At 39.6% G+C, this 12753-nt stretch overlaps 1 protein-coding gene across 1 annotated transcript in view; it reads right to left on the reverse strand.

The window, feature by feature from the left end:
• LOC150082940 (uncharacterized) overlaps positions 1-4593 on the reverse strand; it is a 32838-nt gene extending 28245 nt beyond the window's left edge. The window contains exon 1 of the mRNA XM_090377684.1: positions 4492-4593. The gene's annotated coding sequence lies outside the window, so the exon portion shown is untranslated. The remainder of the gene's footprint in view (positions 1-4491) is intronic.
• Positions 4594-12753: the final 8160 nt, after the last annotated feature.

The following is a 12753-nucleotide window of genomic DNA, read 5'->3' on the forward strand; positions in this document are numbered from 1 at the left end:
GTCGAGTATGTTATTCATCGACTGCTCCCAGGTCGTGGTAAGGTCTCCCTGCCAAGTCCTAGTGGTAGCAATCACCTTCCCCCCCCCCCCCCCCCGCTAGGTAGCCTATTGGTGGTTACCTTGTAGGCAATGCCCCAGGGGTCAGTGTTACCTGCTGTGGAGACCAAGAACTCCCAAGAGTGTCTTTTACTTGTCTTTATGGTGTCAGTGTACCAGTTTCTGATTTGTCTATATCTTTGCCTCAGGGTTTCGACCTCATTTTCTGGCCATGTTCTTCGGGTCCTCTGGAAGTCCTTCCTACTCTTGTGCATTTGTCGCCAGAGCATGGCAATGTCCCGGGTTCACCAGGGGACCGCACCCAGCCGGGGGTGTTTCTTCCTGATAGTGTGGTTGCTAATGTCTATCATCAGTTTAGTAGTTGCCTTCTGTGGATCTAGGGACAGAGGTTTGTTGTTAATCGCTGTAGTTAGTAGCTCTTTGTATTGCGGCTAATCTGCCCTGGCAACTGTGTATCTGTGGCATGTTTGTATATCTGCTGCTGCTGTTCTTGGTAACGTTCTTGTTACTTTGCAGGTGATTCGGTGGTCCGAGGTGGTCCAAGCGTCCTCCAGTCGGTCATGTGGTTTTCCAGGTTCTTAGTTGCTAGGGCGATGTCGATGGTGGCCTCCCAGAGGGTGTTGCAGAATGTTGGCAGCTGGTGCGGTTGGTTCAGCACAGCAAACTGGGATCCTATCAGATAGTTTTCGAGTTGCTGCCCGCTTGCTGTTCCTCTTCTGTCGGCAGTAGCGCTGTGCCATAGTGGAGAGCGACAGTTTACATCAGCTCCTATGATTATTTTTCCACTCGGTAGTGTTATGGAGACGGCGCAGGTAGTTGCCCTCCATGTGCAGCCAAAACTGCTCGTACCCGGCGAAGCATAGACGCTACAAATTTTCTAAATGTGTCTTGTGGTAACTGGTACCAATACATAACCAGCAGATCCTTTAACTCCTGTAAGATCCATCGGATTATCTGGAATGCTTTAGTATGTTCAACTAGATCTGTTCAAAAGATGACAGTCGATACCCACCGCAAGTCCTTAGCTGTATTCGTTGGTGCGCAATTCGTCTTCAAAGTTTTGGGCTCTCCCCCATGACACTTGGGGGAGGACAGCCGAACGCAAAAATGCCCCTAGGAGAACGGATTACTTCTCCAAGGGGTTTCTGGGGGCGGCGAATTCAATAGTGGCTTCCAGAAGTCAATGGGATGCTCCAGAAAAAAGTTACATCACCAGCATCAGTTTATATTGGTGGGGGGGGGGGGGGGAGTCACTGTTGTACATATTCCTCTCATATAATACGCTCGATTTGGACACAATTTGATGAGGCATATCTTTTGAAATCAGTTTCTATTCTATTTTATTTTGTCATCAGTAGCTATTCGGTGTACACTCGTTGGGGGCACCTTCCCAGTCAGGTTGCAACGTGGCCGCCGCGTTGTATCGGCAGCATCTCTATACCCCTGTTGTCAGTCACATGGTGACCATGCCGTCTGGCAACAAAGGATGCAGATAATAACTCTTCAACCAGACTAACTTCCCAAGTAAAGGGCAAAAATTTTCTCATCAGCGAGTTCGTCTGTTGCTTATATTCCCGTATGGCACTTTCCTTGGTTTAAAAAGCACTTAGAATACATATTTATGACTAAAAATCACGGAGCTGAATAACACGCGACCAGATAGCGGTTGCCAAATGATCCTAAAAATTAGGTGGTTACCGAAAACAGCATACGGATATATGAATCGTGTGCGCTGTAGCACTATTCTGTAGAAGTAGCCCGGTCAATATTCCTCAGTTAAATGTGCAGTGAAGTGGTACAGAAAAGTAACAGAATCATATCACAATAACGTTCTGAGATATAATGTTTTCAAATAATATGGGATCAATTATTCGTCTTTATGATATCGCGCACCGTACACCAACCTTTTAACCATGCAGAAGTGTCTCTTGAATGCATGTGGATTAACCACTTACCACAAATGACTGTTTTGGGAGCCGATGTACGCTGAAAAAATAAAAATAAAATAATAATAAGTTCAGAATGTCTTCTCCATTAGCTGTAAGGAAGTGTCAAAACCATCGGCATGATTGTACACGGGATACATTTCCCCAGATTTTCTCTGTGTATATTCATCTTTACAACGAAACAGATTTTTCCAAAAACACTCGGGCCCCAATTGACAACTCCATTTAACAACACTTGCATGCATCCGAGCAGTCAGTGTTAACAGCTCATCCGTTTGAAAAGCAGCGTTGTACTGGTGAGTTCGGTTTGATATTAAGTGCTAGTAGTCAGGTGCATTTCCCAAAAAAAAGTCCCATATGGGACTTTTTTCCTTCCAGCACGGTTTATAAAACATGGACGCAGTGCCTTTTTCCCACCCTGTATCACATGGCAATAAATGCATTAAATGCGACAACTCGATGTAAAGTTTATTAAATTTTCTATTTATATTTCAGGATGGCCACAAAGTGAGAAATGTGTACAAGATAGAGACGATGCATTACCATATTTTGTTTTTTCGAACCCATGGTGTTATTAGGTACTTTGGCTCTGACAACCCGGCAACGGTCTTTAGTATTAAAATGAACGATATTTTTGCGTTATGAAGTGAGCCCATCCTAACGGTCACTTTTGTTTAAGCATGTTTATGTTAGTAACGAAACTACGAATTCTAGCCAACTCTCGATATTTTCCAACAACCACCTTCCCTGCCCTTTCCCCCACCCCCATCCCTGTACTAGTTCACAAAAAAGCAAAACTGTCGCGCCTCACACTGGCAAACCTGGCTGTGTGGTAGTTTCGCTAATTTGTGTACAAGCACAGTATCAGGAGTAAAAGAATAATAAGGTGACCAATCAGGAAGAAGTAAACAAATTTTTGCTTCATCAGCATTTTTATTTATATTTATATATCCAGACCCATCATTTGTCAGAAATGTGTACAAGATAGAGAACCCATCAGAATGTGGATCTGTAACATAACATATTATATTGGTCTCTCTCTCTCTCTCTCTCTCTCTCTCTCTCTCTCTCTCCTGTAATTCAAAAATGACAACTTTTGTTTCTGAATGGGAAATTAGAGAAAACTTTCTTAGAGTAAACTTGTTATTAGACAGCAATAGATTTGAGTAATTGTACACAGTATCGACTCTTACTTCCAGAAGTACTTCCTCTTCAATCTAATCCGTTGTTGTTGAATGTATAAAGTTGCAAACTTGAATAATATAAACAACCCAATCTTTTGTAAGCTTGCATTTTAATTGTTCCCCAAAGTCCGTAACGTTTCGCTTTGTTGTAGTAAGGAGTATAAAAATTCACTTTCAGAAATTATAAAATCAAGAATACGGAAAACTTGTCGTTCCAAAGTTGCCGGACGCGGGCATCTTCAAATTTCTTTTTCTCATGGCTGATAGCACACCTTCCTTCCATATATTTTTTTTTTTTTTTCCCCTATGGCGTCTTCGCCTTCTCTTCCCTATGATATCCACTCATATATAATTTTAGGCCATCTCTCTTCATTCATGCTCGGCAGATGTCCAAACCATCTCACTCTCCTATTTTCAATTTGTTCTATAATATCTTCATCTGCGTGCATACTTCTTTCCTTGTTCGTTATCCTCTCTAGCCTAGATACCCTAGCACGCCGATATAGGTAGTCCATCTCTAGGGCCCTAAGCTTCTTTTTGCCACCCTCTTTCAGTGTCCACACCTCACAGCCATAGCAAAGTACCGATATGTTTTTTTCAGTTCTACGGGCGATATTGTCCCAACATATAGAGTTGAGGGAAATTTCGTGTGTAAATTTCCTCTTTCCCCAATCCTTCCTTAGTTAACTACATCCAAGGCATTTGAAAAAGTCAACTCGTTTTAGATGTATAGACTGTGTAACTTCCAGTTCATCAGGATGTTCCGCTGTGCTTAGGTATGCTGTCTTTGTAAAATTGATATTGAGGCCCCATTGGTTATATGTAAGATGCAGTTTTCTCAATATGTATTCTACCTGGGAATATTACCTACAGAAATTGGAGAAAATAAAATATTAGAAGGGGGGGAAAATACTATGACCATTCGATCATGGACCATTTTATATCAACTCTTTTTCGATATAAATTACATGAAAAAATCAATAGGGCTAGTCCCTAATGTTCAAAATAATATATTTATTTATTTTTATTTTTTACTGCTACATGATTAAAAGCTTAAAGATTCCTCGGAACTCTGCTTTGGTTCCCCCTCTCAGAAAATCCTGCGACCGCCCTTGAAGAGTTTTACATAAAGAAATTGAATCACATACGAAGACAGCTTTTGTTTACAAAACCATATTTTACACTTAATTGCGGAGCTGTTTTGGCTAGTGTTCATGGACACTAAATTTGAGGTCAGTATTCTCCCCTAACAGAATTTATCACTCTGGAATAAAGAGTAAATATAACGTTACATGCATACTTACTTTTTCTTAGCTTTTTCCAAAGTCAAGATTCGATAACAGCAGTTTGCCTAGTGCTGCTCATCCGAACTCTGCAGTAGCTTTGAGCTTATTTAGTTCAGCGCTGCTAGCACGCGTTTTCCGACCGCTTGATTGTTAGTCGTTCTTCTGAGAGCTGGCCTTGAACTCGTAAAAAAAAAAAAAAAAAAAAAAAAGGGTGGGATAACTTTATAAACAGACTGTGAAATCAAAACCAAAACTGTAAAAGGTTTATCTCGAAATGTGTAACGATGTTTCTTGATTTTCAAGTAGGCGAAAGTGATGCGCAAATAAAGATGAGAATTTTCATCCTACTTTTAGTCAGGGAATCCCCACTCCTAATGGGAGAAGTGCAATCGGCAACACAGTGAAAATACTTGTTTCTTGAGTAGTTTTTTTCTTTTATTTTCTTTATGCTGTGCTATTAGAATGTACCAGTTCACAAATACTGCTGAATCTCCTAAATCGGGCAATCAGTTTTCCGGCTATTAAAAAAAAGGGGGAGGGGAGCGAATCCTGCTAGATATCCGCTATTTTAATTCTTTGGTGGCTGTTCTCCCAAGCAGCTCTTCAGAGTTGATTGGGTAAGGTGAAGATGTTCAACTCAGAGCCTCATAGGTCTTTAACGCACTCGAACCGCACGAAAAAAAATTTCCTAATTGTTCATCGGATTGGTTTCTGTTAATTCATTAACAAGATTAGGTGCTCATGGGCAGGCTAGAATGATGCTGTCCCGATGGAGGCATTGGCTTCGGGCGCAGTGCTGAAAGAAGCCCGAGAGTTTATAATAGCTTAAGTTCACGCGATATTAGTTGATAAGGAAGGAGTCGCACTTTCGAGGAACTGCTTCGGATACCGAAATTATCTGCCTCTGCTAAAAAAAAAAAAAAAAAAAACACTTTTTTTTTTTTTGTTCATTGATAAGCACCATTGGAGAACTCGTTTTGTGTATAGTGTGTTCGTGTTGCTTTCATTGTAGGTGTAACAGTTCACTGTAAAGGCCAGAGATGTAAAGGTGTATGGATTTTGTAAGTGTAGTGTTATGTGTCGTTGTTCTTCTGGCCATTTAGCTGCTGGGGCCCAACTTTGTCCACACTATGGCTCGTGGAGGCAAACCAAGCACCCAGTAATTTTAAATTTTCATTCTGGCTGGTCCTGCCACCTAATTTCCTGAGATTTCAGTGGCCTTAAAAAAAAAAAAAAAAAAAAAAAGGGAAAAAAACGCTGGAATTTTGGTAGGCCGAAAGAGGTTATATTAATGCGGTTTAATTTTGAACGTTGTTAATTTTGTTGAATTTTGACAATGTGTAGGGTGTACGCTGACACTTTAGGCAGAGCGGGGAGGGGGGGGGACTGAAGACGGGGGAAGACAGAAGTATGGGAATGATAGAAAAGGCGACTCCAAAAAGTCAGTGGGGCAGGCCCAGGCCCCACCAGGAAAAGAAACTCTGTTTCTGGAACTTGCGATTTGTACGTGTGAAGCTGTTGTAACACATTTGCCAAAGCTTAAACTTTTTAGACTGTCGTGTTTGTAAGCATCGCCACAGCATTTTTAACCAGTTGTATGTGACTAAAAAAAATGTTCATTCTTGTCCGCTATCTCGAGGTTATCTTGTAATAAAATAATGGTAGCTTGAAGGTTTTAGAGCAGAGACTGGAAACCTTTGCCACTATATAAAAATAAACAAGGTCAGAGATCAACCCATCACAATTTTTTACAAGCGTATCCCTAATTTTAAATGAAATGTGTAGTTTTAGAACTACAGTCGAAGCTCTATATAATAACCCCAAGGGAATGAAGGAAAACGGTTGTTATATCGATCGTTCATAAAATGAGCAAAATACAAGTAAAAGCTTGAAAATTTGATGCAATTCTACTAATACGATATAGTATAATCTTATTTTTAATATGTACTACACTATTAAACAAGAAAATTATGATTGTAAATTTTGCATTGATTTGTAGAGTGCAGTAACGTTACAATTAAATTATAAATTTCACTACATAAGTATCGACACCTAAGAAGGGAATTGTTTCATATCTTAAAATAATTTGTAAAAACACATTGTTTCAATGGTAGAGCATCCTTTAAAAGAGAATTATGAAGGTGCGCGATAGCAGTTATTTCGCTTTCGCAGTTAGGCTGCGCTTGAAAAAAAATCGACGTACAAGTTCTAACCTTGATGAGCATCTTTTACTGAAACTTCTTATTCAGCAACAGTACGTTCCGCATCTTCATCACTACAAATTTCAGAAAATTCCATTATGCCTGCAATGAGTTCCTCTTCATTCGTGCATATCCTGAAACATTCAATGTCCGCATGCACTTCTGCGTAATCTTTGAAGCTTAAGTTTTCCTGTAAGTTTGTGTGATAACGCACATGCTCAAATATTTCTTCTCTATTATCGGACTGTTCTTCGCAATTAATAGAGGAAGATGCATATGAAACTTCGCACATTGCATCATTCAAGCAGGTTTGAATCAAACCTTCTTGAAGCTGTGGGCGATCGCTTTTTTTATCAACTTCATCCCATGCTGAACATATTGCCTGCACGATGTCAATTTCGCATTGAATTTTGCTTTCGAGACAGCACAATTTTGTTTAGTAGCATTCTTCGTTACAGAAAACACTGGATTACAATTTGATCAAGTGGTTGATGGTAGGTACTTGACTGTGATTGGTGGTAGGTATATTCTCAACAGTGATTGCACATAGGTCGTTTACTAGACAGAGGGGTGCTGTTATCCACAAACAGAAAGTTTTTTTCTATTCTTTTCATTCATCCTGCTATTTAATCCTGATCCATTCTTCTTAGATTTGTGATGTCATCCATGCCTTTTGGTTTGCTCGATACATAGTCGTTAATGTCTTCACACCTTTAAAGCATTTAATCTTCTGGACTTTTTCAGTGATTAAAAGAGGAAGCTCCTCTGTACCAGACATATTTGCTGCTAGGAGGATGATAATTCGTTATTTGGTATTTTTCTGCCACTACATTTTTCACCTTTAAATCCGTTTTAATTGGTAGCAATTTAAAGGACAGTGCAGTTTCTTGAGCATTGAAGATGTCATTGTGGTCACATGTCAGCAAAACATTTAAAACGATTTTCTTTTCATTCCTTTGTAGCGTCAGTGTCCATAGCTGCACTTTCGCCACACACGTTTTTGAAAGAAGCCCATGACGAGTTTTAAATTTCCAGAACCATCCATCTGAACTTTTAAATTCTTTAATATTCATTCGACGCGTAAATGATTCAACCTTAGATTTTAACAGATTACCATCTACTGGAACGTTTTTTGCACTCATCATTAGCCGTTCCAAAAGTACCTTCTCAAGATCTGGATGCTTCGCCTTTTGTGCGGCGCCTCCGTAGCCAGATGGGAAGGAGCAGCAGTGCGTAGCACACGCTTCTTGATTAGACCGGGGTTCGAGCCCATCACCACCAAATACGGAGGATGCGGAAAGGTCAGGGAATGACCACTGCATATCCCGGAGCAATATGGCCTTAGTTGCTAATGCTCCTAAAAACCAAACAACAGCCTTTTGTGCTTGAATCCTACCCGGTGCAGATTTCTCTAAACTTTCAATCTTTTTCAATATTTCAGAAGAGTGAACAGAGTACTCTTAGAGCCGACCGGGCTAGCCGAGTGGTTAAAGTACCTGCCCGGCAATCCAAAGGTCGCGGGTTCGATTCCCGCCTCGGGCTTGGATCAAAGTACTGCAAAAACCTTGGGAGGTGCAATATGGCCACAGAAGCCGATGCGCCAACAACTACCAAATCAAAAAAAAAAAAAAAAAAAAAAAGTACTCTTAGAATTGCCGAACTGTTTGGCAGTGTCAGTCTTAGAATGCACACCATTATCTACAGCTTGCAAAATCCTAATTTTATCTGTGATTGGCAAAGCTATCTGCTTTTCTTGGAGCCATACCATTGAACATACACTAACTAATGAAGTGAACTTCTAGCCGATGTTCATTTAATTACCACACTGTGAGGAAGAGCTTGGGAAATCTTAACAAATGATTTCTCACGGTCAGGTTGCAATTACAGGCACCCCCCATATAACACGGTTTCGCTCTAACACGATTAAAGAATTGTGGCAAACCTTGCATAATACGGTATTTTTGAGCTTTTGTGCGGGAAAACTCTATTATATTGGATGTAATTTTTCAACATTTCCATTCTTTTTTGTGAATCCCCGCTTTGGGCTCACTAATCGTTATGCAAAAAAAAAAAAAAAAAAATCCACGTGTTAGGTTCTGTGCTATTGAACTTGTGGAAAAATCTAGATTTCAAAGTTTTATTACCATTGGATAACATACCAGGCATCCGAACATTGAAGTAATGTTCCTACGACAACTTTAATTAGATCAAGGCGTTATATCTACCTTTGAAACTCATTACATCAGAAAATCGTTACAATGGATTTTGGAAAAAATTGATTCCGAATTGAATTGATGGGAAATTGGAGTGATGGAGGCATGAAAAAAATTTTTCAATTGTGGACTGTATTGGAATCATAGCTTTATCGCTGAAAAAAGTAAAACCGTCAGCATTAAATGCGTGTTGAAAAAATGTATGGCCACAGTCAAGTTCATTCAGGAAATATGGTTGAACCAGCAGTAAACGGAATCGGTGCAATAGTAGAATTGCTAAGTTGGTAGGAGGGGAGATTTTTATATGACTACTGAAGTCCTCTTGGGTAGCACAGTTGGTAGAATTGGCATCCTTCCCCACACCAGGTGGAAATCCCATCGATGATGGGAGGAATATTTGAGTCTTTTTCACAACATGGCTGAGTTAGTTGGTCTCAGGTGAGGGTAGCAAGGTTTTTTCTCCCGGAAACTCAGGTTTTTCATCCAGTAAAATAAAAAATCGACCTCAGAACACACGCAATTTATAGACAATACACACAGAGCAACATGGCCTTAGTCGCCAATGCTCCTAAAAAAAAGATATGATTATTGAAGACATTTAAGAATTACTGATAAAAGAGGCTGGGAAAGCGATTTGATAGAAATGGCATTGGAGGCAAATCAAATCAATTCACAGGATGACAGCACAGTTGAAAATTCTGCTGAACTTCCAAATTTTATACTGAAAAGTATACAGAAAGGCAAAGTAAGCTGAGCAATTAGAATCTTATTTTTTGAATTCAAATTCTTAGACTGAAATGAGCCCAAAGTTCAAAAGGGAGCTTCAAAAATGCTTAGTTCCATATGATGAAATTTACAAAGATCTATCAAGCAAAAGCAAAAAAACCCAGGTTAATGATTTTTTAAAGAGAGCAGAAGATACATGAAATCTAGAATGGTGTATTTTTGTTAGCTTGATCAAACTTTTGATCAAGCTTTGGCCACCTCTGATAATATGACGACCTGAAATCGAGAAATTGCAAGTTCCTGCAACGTGTCCCAAGTTTTTCGGATTCTGAAAGTTCAATGATAAAGTTAACTCTTTTAGTCCATTATATCCGAAATTTTAAAGACAAGTATGTGAGAGTATTTATTTCAAAATACTGATGATAAAAATTAGAAAAGATATTGTTCACCTTTTCGAAAGCAGATGAAATATTCCACTAAAAAATCCAATAGTTGATTTTTCTCTCTTTCTCTCCCCCCCCCTTAAGTAGTAGTAGATAATCCAAAAACTTCATTAATGTTTATTTATAACTGGTCTTGCTATTAATCCTTTCACAAAAGAGTTCTTGGAATATACAAAGGCCTGCAATGATCAGTTCTTGAAATGCATGTGGGCTACAGATAGTGAGTTTATGATTGTGACATTCTCTGCACAACAAGTGCCTTTGTCTCCCCAACATTAAAATTAAATTGTCAAAAATCAAATCAAAATTAAAAATAAAAGTGATTGTTACTTTTATTTGATGACCCTCTACATCTATTTATCACCTGATCCAGTTTCATCAATTTCTAGATTAGAAGTCCAGAGAATTTATTCAACTTCAGCTTTTGTAATCCCAAAATCAGGCAACTGAGGCTAACAAGTGCAAGATTTTCTTGCAATTTTCAAAGGTATTTTCTAACCTGCATCTACAGGGTGTCTCAAAAATATTGGTACAAACATTTACGGGAGGTAGGTAACATCTAAAGGAACTGAATCGCATAGGAAACCATAACCGGAAATGTCACCGGAAAGTAGTAGCAGAGGCACAAGAAGCAGAAATGACACAAGACAGTAATTAGTGGCAAACATTTATTTGACATAATATTAACAATGGAGTATGAGATGGATGCATTTCATGTTACAACAGATGCTCGCAGGTTCCACCATGAGACAATGCATGTGTGACACCGACGCAGCATGGATTAGCGGACACGGTCGAACACACCTGGAGTTTCTTTGACAGTAGCAGCAGCGCAGACAAGTCTCGCCACGAGATCCATTTCCGTCTCCACAGCGATTCATACATGATAGATTTGAGGGCCCCCACAGAAAGAAATCAAGGCTCGATAAATCAGGTGAGCGTGGGGGCCAGGCAACGGATCCACCAAGGCCAATCCATCGACGCCCAAAACGCCTGTTCAAATGGTCACGAACACACCCTCCATAATGGGCAGGTGCCCCGTCATGTTGAAACCAAATGTTGCATCTCACATTTGCTGGAACATCGTCAATTAATCCTAGTAGAACTTGTTCAAGAAAGATCCGACATTCAGCGGAGTTCATGCGGAATGGTAACAGGTGTGGGCCGACTAAGCAGTCACCGACCATATCTGCCCACACATTTATTGCGAAGCGATGTTGTGCCGCATGGGGGCGCACACTGTATGGGTTGTCGTGAGCCCACACATGAGCATTGTGCTGATTGAATAAGCCTTCCCGAGTGAAATAAGCCTCATCTGTGAACAAAACATAGGCTGGAAAATTCAAGTCTTGAACTTGGAGAAACCACTGCACAAAAGCCACATCTGCAGGGTGATCTTGGGGGGAGCAGTAACTGAACCCTTTGGAGATGAAAGGGGTGTAAGGAATCGTCGTGCCACACACGCTGTACTGCAACGAGACACTCCTAAGGCAGAGGCAATGGCACATGTGCTAGTAGTAGGATTATTCTGGACGGCCTTCAACACACTTTCTTTGATGGCGGGAGGTCGTGTCGAACGTGGTCTGCCCACACTACTCCTGTTACCTCAAAATGACCCATAATCGCACAAATTTTGATGCACGCACAAACAAACAGTGGTCCGGTACATGTCTGTCTGGGAAGCGTTCTCCCTAAATTCGTTGAGCGGCTCGTCCATTGCCCTCTGCTAATCCATCCACTAGGTGCATGTCTGCCAGCTTACAGTTCATATATTGATGCATGCTCTTCGTGCAGCGACTACTGCTTGAATGAGTAAACCAGAAATTTTCCCTCTCGTGAACTGATGACCAGCGCCATGTGCTGACTTACGGTGATGTTTCCTGTTATGGGTTCCTATGCGATTCATATTCCTTTAGATGTTATCTACCTCCCCTAAACGTTTGTACCAATATTTTTGAGACACCCTGTATAATTACTTGGCAACACAGATAAGATATATATCACCTAATTGAATATTCGTAGACAACTCATACATAAACAGACACATTATTTGAAACCTTCAAAATGTATATATATATATGCACATACACATGAATATATATATACTGTACTGGCTCAACACACTGGCATTCTAATATTTTAAAAGGAATTCACAGCAATATCATTATTTTGCAGAGCTTTAGACTGATAAAAATATGTAATAACATCAGAAATATTACAGAATCACTTAGACTTGAGATCTAAGCCAATTAAGAGCGACTTTCCATCTAAGTTTATCTCTAAACATCTTACAAAGCTATTATTATTGCAGTTAATAAATGGCACAATAATATAAATCCAGGTTATATTATAGTTAAAATATATACTAATAAATATTTCAGTTCTATTTGCTCTCATTGTACTCTCTATTTGTTTTATTGATTTTTCACTATTCTCAATTGTCATTCTGAGGACTTTCACGTATGTAAACAGTAGGCACTTTCCTTAGATTGTTACTTATAGCTTACACTGTTTGAAAGGTTGCACCTATATTTGTTCTAAGGGCAGTAATTAATTTTAATTTAGAGGCATTTCATTTTAATTTCAATTTGTATTATAGGCATTTCATCCTAATTTTGGGAACCAACTATCATCTTTCATTGGGTATTAATTTTAATATAGTTCAGAAATATAGAGGGTGCTGTTTTCTATGATTTT

The sequence above is a fragment of the Mastigoproctus giganteus genome, chromosome 7 (genome assembly GCF_048544385.1).
Source record: "Mastigoproctus giganteus isolate SK-2022 chromosome 7, ASM4854438v1, whole genome shotgun sequence".
NCBI classification, from domain to species: Eukaryota; Metazoa; Arthropoda; class Arachnida; order Uropygi; family Thelyphonidae; genus Mastigoproctus; species Mastigoproctus giganteus.